Below are 13,507 nucleotides of genomic sequence, written 5' to 3'. Positions count from 1 at the left end.
TCCTACTACAAGTGGAAATCACTAGGAGCTGAAATCACTAAAGAGCTAAGCTTACTAAGCTAAGATCACTGAGTGCTGTGTTAAGTAGTGGGAGAGCCTGAAGATCTATCACCAAGCAGCTGGCAGAGTGGAGCAGTCTGCAGCACGTTGGAGCAGCCCATGGAACAGTGAGCAGTGTGGAGCGGTTTGTCGGGGACGGCTGACGTGGTTCACGGGTCTGCTGGAGGAGCGGCATAGCTGGTGGAGTGGAGCCAGTCGTGGTGAAGGCTGCAGCAGAACTCCACGGAGAAGCGGGGCAGTCGGCCCTGGCCCACGTAAGGTGCCCCTTAACACCCTGTGTGCGCCCCCCTCCATTTCCACCCAGGCTGGGGGGGGGGGTAAAACTCTGCAGATAAACTTTTGAACTCTGGGGTGGCACTGACCGGAGACTGAGACTTTTGGGTTGTTGGACTTTGGGGTGATTGGACTTAAGACCCTAAGGACAGTGCCAAATGTACTTGGAGGTGGGTTTTTGCTTATGGTTTGTGTATAGTCCTGTTTGTGGTGTCTCTCCAACGTGATGCCACATTGTTTCCCTCCTTTATTAAAAGGATTTTGCTACACTCAGACTTCGTGCTTGCGAGTGGGGAAGTATTGCCTCCTAGAGGCGCCCGGGGGGGTGGTAGGTAATTGTCCCAGGTCACTGGGTGGGGGCTCGAGCCGGTTTTGCATTGTGTTATTGAAACGGAACCCCTGGATACTGAACCCGGCCCTTGTTGCTGCCAACTCAGAGGGGCAGAAGGGTTACATTTTTGGGGGCTCGTCCGGGATCCCTGGGTCAGTACCCCTCGCAAGCACCTGTTGAGTGTTCCACTGTATTGGGAAACAATTGTCTTTATATTTTGAGGGAATTACTGTTTGTATAATGGCTAATATGTCGGATTTGTTGGGCCCCAGTCCTGCAGCCCCTAGCTCAGGGGCGGCAGCCTCAGCCAATGATTGGGCACAAGCACTGGGGCATATATTGGAAAAGATTGTGTTGGCCTATGCTACGTCAAACTCTTGTCGTAAGTTAAGGTTATTTGCTGGGGAAGAGGAGTTTGAACCCTGGTTGGAGCATACCACTGAAATGCTGCGGGAGTGGGCTGTACCCGATGTAGAAAAGCGAAGATGTCTAATAGAGAGCCTTAGTGGCCCAGCATTAGATGTACTTCGCACCCTGAAGCTCATTGACCCTAAGGTCAGTGTGAAGGACTGCCTAGAGGCCCTTGATAATACCTTTGGGAGCGTAGAGAGCCCTGAAGACAGTTACTGTAAATTCCTTGATTCCCGACAGGAAAGGGGTGAGAAAATTTCAGCCTATATACAGAGGCTGGAGAGACTGCTTCAGAGAGCTGTTATGAGGGGAGCAGTGACTGCTGAGCAGATGGATCAGACCAGACTGGCTCAAGTTGTAAGAGGGACTTGGTATCAGAACCCGATCCTACTTCATCTCCGACTAAGAGAACGGCAGGATCATCCCCCAAGTTACTCCCAGCTGATAAAGGAGGTCAGGGAAGAGGAAGAAAGGCAGGCTGCCAGCGAGTGTTGGGAAGCCCAAACATTGGAACCAGCCAGCACAACGCCACTGCAAATGGCCAGTGTACTGATGGTGAGCACTACAGAGGAACTTGCCCAACAAATGCAGGTCCTGACAGAACGGATAGCTGAGCTGCAAAGCACCGTTGACCGAGCTAAGATTTCCAGGAATAAGGAGCCTCAGACTGTGACAATGGAGAAGTCAGTATCTAGAGCCACTGTCCCACCCCGGCGAAGGGGGAAAGGGCAATTCTTTTGCTATCGGTGTGGTCAGGATGGGCACAGTGCTACTAACTGCCATAAGGAAGAGAACCCCTCCTTAGTGTACGAAAAGCTGAGGAGCAGTTGGGAGAGACCCAGTAGCGGCCAGAAGGTCTGGGGACAGAGACCACCTAGACCTACAGGATTTGAAGATTCCCCCAAAAGAGACCGTCCAGCTGGGATCCCTGCAGGACTGATAGGGCCACGAGCAGAGGTCATGGTGAGGATTGAAGGGGTGGAGTGTAAAGCCGTGCTTGACACTGGATCTCAAGTGACTATTATATTTCAGTCATTCTACCAACAGATGCTTAGGCACCTGCCTATACAGCCACTGACTGGCATTGGTCTGTGTGGCCTCAGCATGGATGAATACCCTACCAAGGGTATGTCATAGTGCACCTGGAATTCCCAGAGGAGGTTGCTGGGGTAACGGAAGAGGTAGACACAGCTGCCTTAATATGCCCTGACCCTAAAGGGACCTCTGATGTGTCTGTGCTGATAGGGACCAACTCCAGTCTCTTCAAGGTGCTCGGATTACTGCAGACGACGGGCTGGGGACCAGTACCTGAGTACCCTGATGATCCATACGCTTTGTGCTGAAGCCTATAGGAAGATTGAGAGTGCTAAAACGGAGACATCTGAGCTACCGATTGGGGCACTGAAGTACATGGGCACAACCCCCTTAGTAGTGCCCGCAAGGACAGAGCAAGAGGTGCTTGTCATGAGTACCAGGCTGAAAGGCAGTAAAGGGACATTAGCAATGATAGAGCAGCCAGTTGAAGGAGAGCTCCCGGAAGGAGTGCTGGTCCCCAGTGGAGTCATAACCCTACCTGCTGAAGCCCAGGAAAAGGTGACTATACTGATTGCTAATGAAACAAGTCGAGATGTTGTTGTGAAGCAAGGACAAAAGATAGCAGACCTCTTCGAGCCTGAATCAATTGTGAAACCCCAGTGCGAGACTCAAGTTCCGACAATAGACCCAGCAAAGTTTGACTTTGGAGATTCACCATTGTCGGAGGAGTGGAAAGATCGCCTGAGGAGGAAACTTTGTGAAAGACCCAAGGTGTTCTCACTGCATGAGTGGGATGTGGGATGTGCAAAAGGAGTAGAGCACAACATCAGACTACATGACTCGACCTTTCCGAGAGAGATCTAGGAGGCTTGCTCTCTCGAGATGGAAGATGTGCGACAACATCTTCAAGAGCTGGCTGCAAATGGCATCATTACAGAGTCCGCAGCTCATACGCCTCACCCATTGTGGTGGTCCGTAAAAGAATGGGAAAATCCGGATGTGTATTGACTACCGCACCCTGAACCGCCGTACAGTGGTTGATCAGTACACAATGCCTCGAGTCCAAGATGCTTTAGACTGTTTACTGGGAAGCCAGTGGTTCTCTGTGTTGGATCTTCGGAGTGGATACTACCAGATCCCTCTGGGTGAAGAAGATAAGGAGAAGACAGCCTTCATCTGCCCATTAGGGTTTTATCAGTTCGAACGCATGCCCCAAGGGATTTCTGGAGCACCTGCCACATTTCAACGTCTTATGGAGAAAGTTGTGGGAGACATGAATTTACTGCAAGTGTTAGTTTATTTGGATGACCTGATTGTGTTTGGAAGAACTTTGGAAGAGCATGAAGAAAGACTTCTTAAAGTGCTTGATAGGTTGGAGGATTATGGTTTGAAGCTTTCAATTGACAAATGCCAGTTCTGCAGGACCTCAGTGAAGTATGTGGGCCACATCGTGTCCCAAGAGGGTGTGAGTACTGATCCTGATAAAATAGAAGCCCTCACTACATGGCCACGTCCAAGCAACTACAGAGAACTCAAGACTTTCCTTGGGTTTAGTGGCTACTACCGCAGATTTGTAAAAAACTATGCTACAATTGTAAAACCCCTCAATGATCTTACCAGGGGATATCAGTCCAGCAAGAACAAATCTAAGACCAGGAATAAAAGGCCTTCCGTGCAGAGACACTATGGCCCCTTCGAACCCTTTGGGCCACGGTGGAATGAGAGATGTGAAAAGGCTTTTCGAGAAATCATTACTTGCCTATCTCATGCCCCTGTCCTAGTCTTTGCTGACCCAAGCAAACCATTTATCCTGCATACAGATGCCAGTTTGGAGGGTCTGGGAGCAGTACTGTACCAGGAGGCGGAAGGCACGCGTAAACCTGTAGCCTTCGCCAGCCGAGGACTGTCTGATAGTGAAACACGCTATCCCACCCACAAGCTGGAGTTCTTGGCCTTGAAATGGGCCATCACTGAGAAATTTCGAGACTACTTGTATGGTGCTCAGTTCCAGGTGTGGACAGACAACAACCCACTGACTTATGTGTTAACAAGTGCTAAACTGGATGCTACAGGGCAAAGATGGGTGGCCGCTTTGGCTAGCTATGACTTCAGCATTCAATACCGATCAGGGAGAAGCAATGTAGATGCAGATGCATTGTCCAGGCGTCCACAAGCACCAGGAGTTGCTGTGATACCCACGGATGGAGTGAGAGCTATTTGCAGTGTGAGTCGCCGAGAGCCAGAGGCCCATGAGAGCCTTCATGGATGCGTTGCTGAAGCTTTGGGACTGCCCCCTGAATGCGTGCCTTCTGCTTCAGTGAACTATATTGCTTTGGACCAATCTCCCTTGCCCGTGCTCAATGCGGCTGACTGGCAGGAAGCCCAGCTGCAAGATATTGACATTCGTGATACGCTACTTGCCAAAAGGGAGGCGAGGCCCAGCTGCGGTTGTCCCACCTACCCCAGAGGGCAAACTACTATTGAGAGAATGGACCAAGCTAAAACTGATTCAGGAGTGCTACACCGTGTGACCACAGACCCTCTACAAAGGCAACGGAACCAACTAGTGCTGCCAAAAGAGTACAGAGGCCTGGCCATGAGGGCCCTGCATGATGACTTTGGACATTTAGGGATGGAGAGGACCCTGGAACTTATCCAAGTAGGTTCTATTGGCCCCGGATGGCTGAAGATGTTCGCAGGAAATGTGAGACCTGCGCTCGATGTGTTCAAAGGAAAACTCTGCCCACGAGGGCTGCATATCTGAAGAACATTACCAGCAACAAACCTCTGGAGCTGGTTTGCATTGATTTCTTGTCTTTAGAAGTGGACAAGAGGAATATTGGGAACATTCTGGTTGTGACCGACCATTATACGCGATATGCGCAGGCATATCCCACACGTGATCAGAGGGCCACCACTGTCGCCGGGTACTTTGGGAAAAATATTTCTCAGTTTATGGATTCCCAGCCCGGATACACTCGGATCAGGGACGACTTTGAGAGTCACCTTCTGAAGGAGGTGCTGAGGATAGCAGGAATTAAAAAGTCGAGGACAACGCCTTATCACCCGCAGGGTGACCCTCAGCCAGAGAGGTTCAACCGAACCCTGTTAGATATGTTAGGGACTTTGCGGCCAGAGCAGAAGGCAACCTGGAGCCAACATGTTGCATTTCTGGTGCACGCCTACAACGCCACCAAGAATGATGCTACGGGAGTCACCCCATATCTCTTGATGTTTGGGCGAGAACCAAGATTACCCATAGACCTGTGCTTTGGTGTATCAGAGGATGGCGATAGCTATGAAACCCATCAGCAATATGTATCTCGACTACGAGAAAAGCTGCGGGATGCTTACCACTTAGCTGCATCTGCAGCTCAGAAGAATGCAGATCGTAACAAACATCGATATGATGCTAGAGTACGTCCGCAAGAGCTCCAGCCAGGGGACAGAGTCCTGCTGCGAAATTTGGGTATTGCTGGCAAACACAAGATTGCTGACAGATGGAAGGCAATACCTTACTTGGTGATGGAAAAGCTAGGAGACCTGCCGGTCTACAAGATCAAACCTGAAGAGGGTCCAGGGCAGACAAAAACCGTGCATAGAAACCTTTTGCTCCCGGTGGGGGAATTGGTAGGCAGCCCTTATGAGATGGGCCACAACAGGGCAATTGGGCAGAACGAAGGTGCTGTACCAAAGCCACTTCCCAACGTGGACAGCCAGCCTCCTGCAGCTAACCTACCCCTACTCAGCACATCTGAGAGTGAGTCTGAGGAGGAAGACACAACCATGGTGTATCCTAGGATGAAGACAAGATTGCAGTCTCGATCAGCTGAATCAAAAGAGACTACCTCCTCTTCCGCCCTAAACCCTATGGCAGAAGTATTTAGGCCCATTCCTGACACTCCTGAGCCACTGGTGGAACCCCCATGTAATGACTTACACAGATTATTGGACAGTGGCGACATACAGATGGAAGATGTCCCAAGCACCTTCGATCCTCCACGGTTAGAACTAGAAATGCAGGGGCCTATGCCAGTATCCGAGGAACTCACAGGAAACCTCCCCATCCGTCACTCAAGAGGATGTCCCCCCTACCACAGCAACAGAGTTTCTTCATAGGCGAGACAGAGTAATAAGACCAGTGAAACGGCTAACTTACGATGCACCTGGGGTGATTAGTGAGGAGCCAATACCTTTAGCACACAGGTTTGTGAAAGCTAAAGTGGGCTATCTGAGGCCCTTTGGAGGGGACCAGTAAGTTGGTATAGTAGGGAATGTGATTTGTCGGGACGACAAATTCTCGGCTGGGGGGAGGATGTAAGCAGAGTCAGGATGAGCCCTACCCTGACATCTGGTGGTACATTATGAGGAGTGGGCAAAGGAATTTTAGGAATGTGCATTTGCATTGGTAAACCCACTCCACTTAGCATAACACACAGCAGCATGGGAAGGTTATTTTCACACTGTGGAATCCCCAATTTCTTTGTTATTGGGGCAGGAAGGAAAAAAAGGCTGTTACCTTAATTATGTGAATGAGGAACTATGAGACTGCTTTATGACAGAAATGACTCAACCTACATTAAATAGTACTTGCCAGACAAGGGACAGGGGTTCCAAAACCCAGTGAAGGGAGAGAGGCTGGGGACTGGTGTGTGTACCTGATGGTATGGGCCCCTTTTGAGGGCCTGGAACACCAATTGCACTTCCTTCTCTCTCCACTGTTAAAGAGCAGAGCTAATTTTGAATCCTTTAGGAGTCCATCTAGAGGCTGCTGACCTGAATTCACGTTGGGCCATGTGGCAGTGGGGCTCTCCTACTACAAGTGGAAATCACTAGGAGCTGAAATCACTAAAAGAGCTAAGCTTACTAAGCTAAGATCACTGAGTGCTGTGTTAAGTAGTGGGAGAGCCTGAAGATCTATCACCAAGCAGCTGGCAGAGTGGAGCAGTCTGCAGCACGTTGGAGCAGCCCATGGAACAGTGAGCAGTGTGGAGCGGTTTGTCGGGGACGGCTGACGTGGTTCACGGGTCTGCTGGAGGAGCGGCATAGCTGGTGGAGTGGAGCCAGTCGTGGTGAAGGCTGCAGCAGAACTCCACGGAGAAGCGGGGCAGTCGGCCCTGGCCCACGTAAGGTGCCCCTTAACACCCTGTGTGCCCCCCCCCCATTTCCACCCAGGCTGGGGGGGGTAAAACTCTGCAGATAAACTTTTGAACTCTGGGGTGGCACTGACCGGAGACTGAGACTTTTGGGTTGTTGGACTTTGGGGTGATTGGACTTAAGACCCTAAGGACAGTGCCAAATGTACTTGGAGGTGGGTTTTTGCTTATGGTTTGTGTATAGTCCTGTTTGTGGTGTCTCTCCAACGTGATGCCACATTGTTTCCCTCCTTTATTAAAAGGATTTTGCTACACTCAGACTTCGTGCTTGTGAGTGGGGAAGTATTGCCTCCTAGAGGCGCCCGGGGGGGTGGTAGGTAATTGTCCCAGGTCACTGGGTGGGGGCTCGAGCCGGTTTTGCATTGTGTTATTGAAACGGAACCCCTGGATACTGAACCCGGCCCTTGTTGCTGCCAACTCAGAGGGGCAGAAGGGTTACAGTTGTATAGTGTAGAAAAGCAAATTGAGAAGCATAGACTCTGGGGGAGGGAAGGTAAGAGAAGGGGAATTAAGAGTAAAAGCTACCGATCATGAAAGCCTTGGGACATCCTTGAAGCTAGCAGCTATATATCATGATTTTTGTTTTGAACTTCAGCTTGATGCTTTGGACAAAAATGCATATGTAAATATATGCAGTGTGCTTGGTTGCTTAAGCCAGGAGCTGAGTGATTTACTCCGAAGGACTGTTTATGCTATTTACTCGCATCCCTGGTACTGCCTCTCATGGGAACATAAGCCCTCTGTGACTAACTGTATTAATTATTGTGACACAGACATGCTCTGGCAGGTATATTACATCTGTGTCGGATCATTTTCTTGATATTACACTGAAGAGGGTAATACTGTGTGTCCTCTGCTGAGAGCTAAGAACTAGCTGGTTGTCACACTTACTGCGAGATGTTTGTATGTGAAACAATTTTAGCTACATAATATGTAGGATATTATTTTCCAAAACTGGAAGTGAAACTTACCACCTGAGGCAGAGGAGTCCCAGAGTTAACCCAGTCAGCCATAAGAAGGAGGGATGTCCTTTGCTTGCTGTTTGGACCAGGTGGAGACTTGAGCATTTACAAAAACACACCCCTGGAGAGCTCTCTGAAGAGAAGCCCCCACCTTGGCTAAAAGACAATGCCAAGGTATAAGAGCAGAAGCAGTGGGTCAAGTTGTGATCCTTTATAGGTGGAGATTCTCTGCCAGTGGGGGTAGCTCATGAAAGAGGGATCCCAGCTCTCTGGGCTGGACAAGTGCTGCAAGGACTAACCTTTGGGTGAGAAATACCTTATTAGACTAGGAAGTAACTTGTTTATAAATATAGGCTATAGATTGTCTCACATTTTTGTTTTACTTGCAACCTTATGTTTCAAAACCTTTATATTTGCCTTAATTTGAATCTCTACCTCAAGCTCTGTTAAATAATCTTCAGTTTGGTTTTACTATAGGCACATCTAAATGCCTTATGCTAAGGAGAGTGCTGAACAGGCATGCACCAGGGAACAGGCATGCACTGCTTCCACAGAGGCTGCAGATCAGTACATTGCAGGTGTCCAGAAGACAAACTAAAGTGTATGCATTGCTAACCTGCATAGGGAAAGAGTTGAGGTTGTGGATCTCAGAGCTGCATGCCTGAATTTCTAGTAGCCAAAGGCTGGAGCACAGATAGGACTCCCTCCTGCTGTAAGCAGGTGGTAGTGATTGCCCTTGGCACCTCGGATAACCCCAGAATGTGTCGCCCTTATTACATGAGATGAGGTGAAATATCTGTTCTTCTACTCCATCCAAACCATACACTTGCCAATTTATTATAGCACAGCTAGGCGAGAAGTTAGAAAGAGGAAGGGTTGTCCAATGATTAATGGCACTAGTCTAGGAAGTGGGCTCAGTTCCCTGTTCTGCCACAGGCTTCTTGTGTAATCTTGGGCAAGTCATTTACCCCCTCGTTGCCTCAGTTTGCCATATGTAAAATGGGGATAATAGCCCTTCCCTTCCTCACAGAGGTGTTAGGAGGATAAATACATAAAAGATTGAGATGCTCAGGTATTGTTTCTACCTACTTGTGTCTCAGACATAAATAGATACAGTAGCAATTTGAAAGATACGTATTAGGTCACTGAACCCATTGCCTTGTAAGGGTATGGTCCTGAAAGAGAGAATTTTAAAGTAATGGCAAAAAACTACATCTCTTTTTCCAAATGTTGGCACTTGCCCACCTGTTCTCAAAGTAATTAGTTGTGCTGGGCTTCTGCTAGATGCCTCTTTTCTCTGAACTTTCAGATAGCCCAAGTATCGAGAAAATTCCCTTTTCATCTCTGTTTGGCCAAGATAGTATGCCAAATCTTTCTAGATGAAGGCCTAGCCAATGCCTTTGTTATCTTAAAGTGATGCCCACTCCAACTTACTTTATCTGGGACTAACTCTGATGCACTTAAAAGCTTCAGGTAGTGTAGAATGTAGCTGTCTGCCTTTTAGGTAGGACAGATCAAAAGGATCATGTTGCTTCTTTGCTCTATATTCTACACTGCCTGCCAATTCACTTCTGGATGAAATCCAAGTAACTTTCTACTGTCTGTAAGCCTTAAAAGGCTTAGGGTCCCAGTTACTTCACAGATGAGCTCTTTTCCAGAATGCCATCATGACAAGGGTACTCAGAAAGAATTGTTTTAGCTGACTGACTATTCCAAGGTTGACACACACAGCAGGCAACATTGGATACATTTGCATCCAGAGCTTGACCTCTCTGAAAAAACGTGATGCTGAACCTGGATACATTTACAGTAAAAAGGCTAAACACATCACCTTGTTCAGAGTTTTGCACCTCAAATGCCTATATGGGTCTTTGAATCTCCAGGCACTTATTGTTCAAGCTGCCATTTGCCATCTATAGTGTTTGCTGGGGAGCTGGACCAGCTACTGTGGAAGTTTAGGAAGTTATATTAAAGATCTTTATGGAACCACTTTAGTATTGTGACATGCACCCATATCACGATACTGGGCATCCTTGAACTTAAAAATAAATAATATCATTTATCAGTGTAATGCCTAACTTTGATCTTTTTGTAGAGTTTAAGGACAGAAGGGGCCATTAGCCCATCTAATATGACCTCCTATACAAGATACCCCTATACTAAGCCCAAAGACTTTAGACTAAAGCATTTCTATCCTCAAGGGACTAAACTATGTGTCACAAGTAGAAAACAGGAGAGACCAAGCTGCAATGGCAGGGAATTGATTAGATGAGGTATGCTCAGAGGATCCCAGCAGATGAACCATATCCCAAGCTACAAAGAAAGGAAAAACAAAACAAAAAACCACACAAAAAACCAACCCTCCGCCACACACACACACACCAAAAAAAGGGTCCCTGCCAATTTGTCCTGGAGAAAATTCTGTCTCAACCCAAATCCAGTAATCAGTATGAGCATTAAAGCAAGACACACCAGCCATGTATCTAGAAAGAAGATTCTCTGTAGAACCTTAGCAAACTGTTCCACCTGGTCTGGTGTCACATCTCTAGTTGTGGCCAATCACTGATGCTTCAGAGGAAAGTTCAAAAAAATCCCAGAACACATCTAGTCAATTGTGCATCAGGGGGAAAAAAATCCTTCCTGACCCCTGTAGGTAACCTGCTCAAGCCCTGAAGCATAAATATTTAATTATTCTCATGATCTTAAATGCACAGCTGCAAGTGTTATGAGCACGTTGAGGGTAATGCAGACAACTACAATATTTTCCAAATATTCTAATTACAAAAATCCCAGCTATTATAAAATATTACTTAATAACAATAATACTTCATACTTATGTAGCTACTTGGATCTAAGAATACAACTTGTCCCAATATTCCCCTGTCCCCAGAATCTTTTGCCTAGTGTAAAACAACCCTTCATCAATCATTCTTATCCCACCTGACTTATACTGTCCTTTCAGATTTACCCTTGCCCTCTAAAATGTGTAAGATAAGTACATGCAAAGGTCAAAATAACATTACTAGAAGGTTTTAAAATCCAGTTTCTTATTCAAGGGTTCAGTTTTCAATAAGCTCATAAGCATTTGTTATTTTGACCTTTGCATATAATTTTGCAAAAGTATTGGGGAGTGACTCTGGGCAAACAGAACACCTGTTAGGCAGTTGTGACTCAGGGACCCTTGGTGACAACTGGCAGAGGGCACATGGGTTTATAGGGTTTTACAGGGATCCCCAAGGTTGGATATCTGCATAACAGTTCACCAAAGGGTGGCATGTGAATTCTCTAGCAGGAGCCAGTTGCCCACTGATTATCATAATCATTTGCAAAATGTACGTAACGATAATATTAAGGAGTTATGTATGTATACTGAATATTGTGTTCTTAAGGTATTGGTGTTAAGGCAGGTCACCAAGAAGTGACTCGGAGATATTGCTTTCAGGGAGGAGGTAATCACCTAATCCCTTGCTTGGCCATTTGTGTATTGTCTGCCTATTTGCATATTAAGCCACCTGAGAACTGACAGATTGCAAAATCTACAAGAGGAGAAATTTACAGGAAGAAACAAACAGCAGGGGGTGTCCTGTTTGTGAGCAAAGATAAAGAATTGATCTGGTATATCTTGCAGAGTAATGAGACAAACTGAATCCTTCATCTAGGAGGCAAACGGACAGCACCCATGTCTCATGAAAGAAGGATCACAGCCCATCTAGCTGTAAAGTACTGCAAGCATTTTGGGTGAGCAATACTTTATTAGACATGAGAGTATCTTGTTACATAAGTCAAGACTATAGAATGAATGTTATAATTTGATTTTCTATATAATCATTTGTTTCCAGTACTTCTACTTACTACTACTTGAACCTCTGTGCTTTATTAAAAGAACATATTTGTTTTCACTATAAACAAATCAAGATGCTGTGAGTTAAGCAGAGCAGTGATCTGAGGTGTACTGCTTCTCTGGAAGCAGTGGATTAGTGAAAACTGAGAGTGTGCAGTTGAACTAGGGGTGAAATGTTCCAGGGAGATGCTCAAGAGTTGGAGTGTGCCCATTGCTAACCTATAGAGAAACAGCAATCCTATGAGGCCTAGGAGGGAGTACTTGTATTGCCTGAAGCTGATGGAGTTGGGGAGCTGACCCACAGCAGGAACAGACAAGGCTTTCTCACACTAAGGGCAGGTGGTAATGAGGTGGTAAAGGGCAAGTGGTAATGTCCCAGCATTCAATAATGTCTCTGAAATAGCTTTGGATATGAAAATATGTTTTACTGAGACAGGAAGTATTAGCCAGGATATGGGGTTTATTCCCTGTTTTCTTAGTGAAGCATTCTATATTTAGATACAAATGTCTAGCTCCCTAAAGTTTGGGACAAGTTTTAGACACTGAGTTTTGGCTTTTCCCCATATAAAGACCAAAGACATTTGCAAAATGTGGATCTAACTCTGTGTTTGGTTTTCAAACATCTCAAAAATATAGGGGGATATGGATCCAGGGGCTTACTTCAGGGGCTCTTCCATTATACGGCTCACCCAGGGATCTTTAACTTCCACCTAGACAGCTATCAGAAATAGACAGAAAGGAATTCAGTTTAGTATCTTACCTGAAAGTCTGAACAACTAACAGTGCACTCCATTGCACTACAGAAGAGCTTTGCATGTTTTGCATATAATTTATAACTGAGGCCAAATTTTCCAAAATTGTAAGCATATATACCATATTTGAACATGCAAACAGACATTTGCATGTACAGAATGGATTGTCAACTGCTTGAGTGCATATTGAATATTGGTATTGACAATCACATGTGTAATTGTTCAAATGCAGACTTCATAGACATCAGGTCTGGAGAATTTTACTCGGTGCTTGAGTAAATTGTCTGTGTATATTCAATTATAATAATTAATTTGGACCAAGTTAAGATCCACATTGCCAGGATTTAGGAATCCAGTACAGACCTTGTGATTGGTTTCATTTAATAATTTTTGATAGAAAGCCCACACAAATCCACCAATCACCCAAAAGCTTTCTTAGGGCACAGTAGTAATACATAAATTCATTATGGGAATGCTTGGTAAAAGTGTCTCAGCTCACCTTGGATGACTTCAACAATTACTGAAGTAAACAGAATCAGAAAAGGATAATAGTTGGTATTTGGAAAGGGCACACTCATAATTACATACTCTAGTCATGTCTTTCTAACATAATAGTGAAAATACAGTGGTACTGGGTAGCTCAGAGTATAAATAGCTGAGTGGTAGGAAGCTGATCAGAATCTTGA

General features: G+C 46.2%; 1 protein-coding gene across 1 annotated transcript in view; it reads left to right on the top strand.

Annotated features, from left to right (window-relative positions):
* LOC120371899 (connector enhancer of kinase suppressor of ras 2-like) overlaps window positions 1–13,507 on the top strand; it is a 581,536-nt gene that overhangs the window by 8,306 nt on the left and 559,723 nt on the right. Inside the window, exon 2 of the mRNA XM_039488337.1 lies at window positions 11,857–11,966. The gene's annotated coding sequence lies outside the window, so the exon portion shown is untranslated. The remainder of the gene's footprint in view (window positions 1–11,856; window positions 11,967–13,507) is intronic.

The sequence above is a fragment of the Mauremys reevesii genome, linkage group 9 (assembly GCF_016161935.1).
Source record: "Mauremys reevesii isolate NIE-2019 linkage group 9, ASM1616193v1, whole genome shotgun sequence".
In the NCBI taxonomy this organism is placed as follows: Eukaryota; Metazoa; Chordata; order Testudines; family Geoemydidae; genus Mauremys; species Mauremys reevesii.
This window is presented reverse-complemented; position numbering and strand designations above follow the sequence as displayed.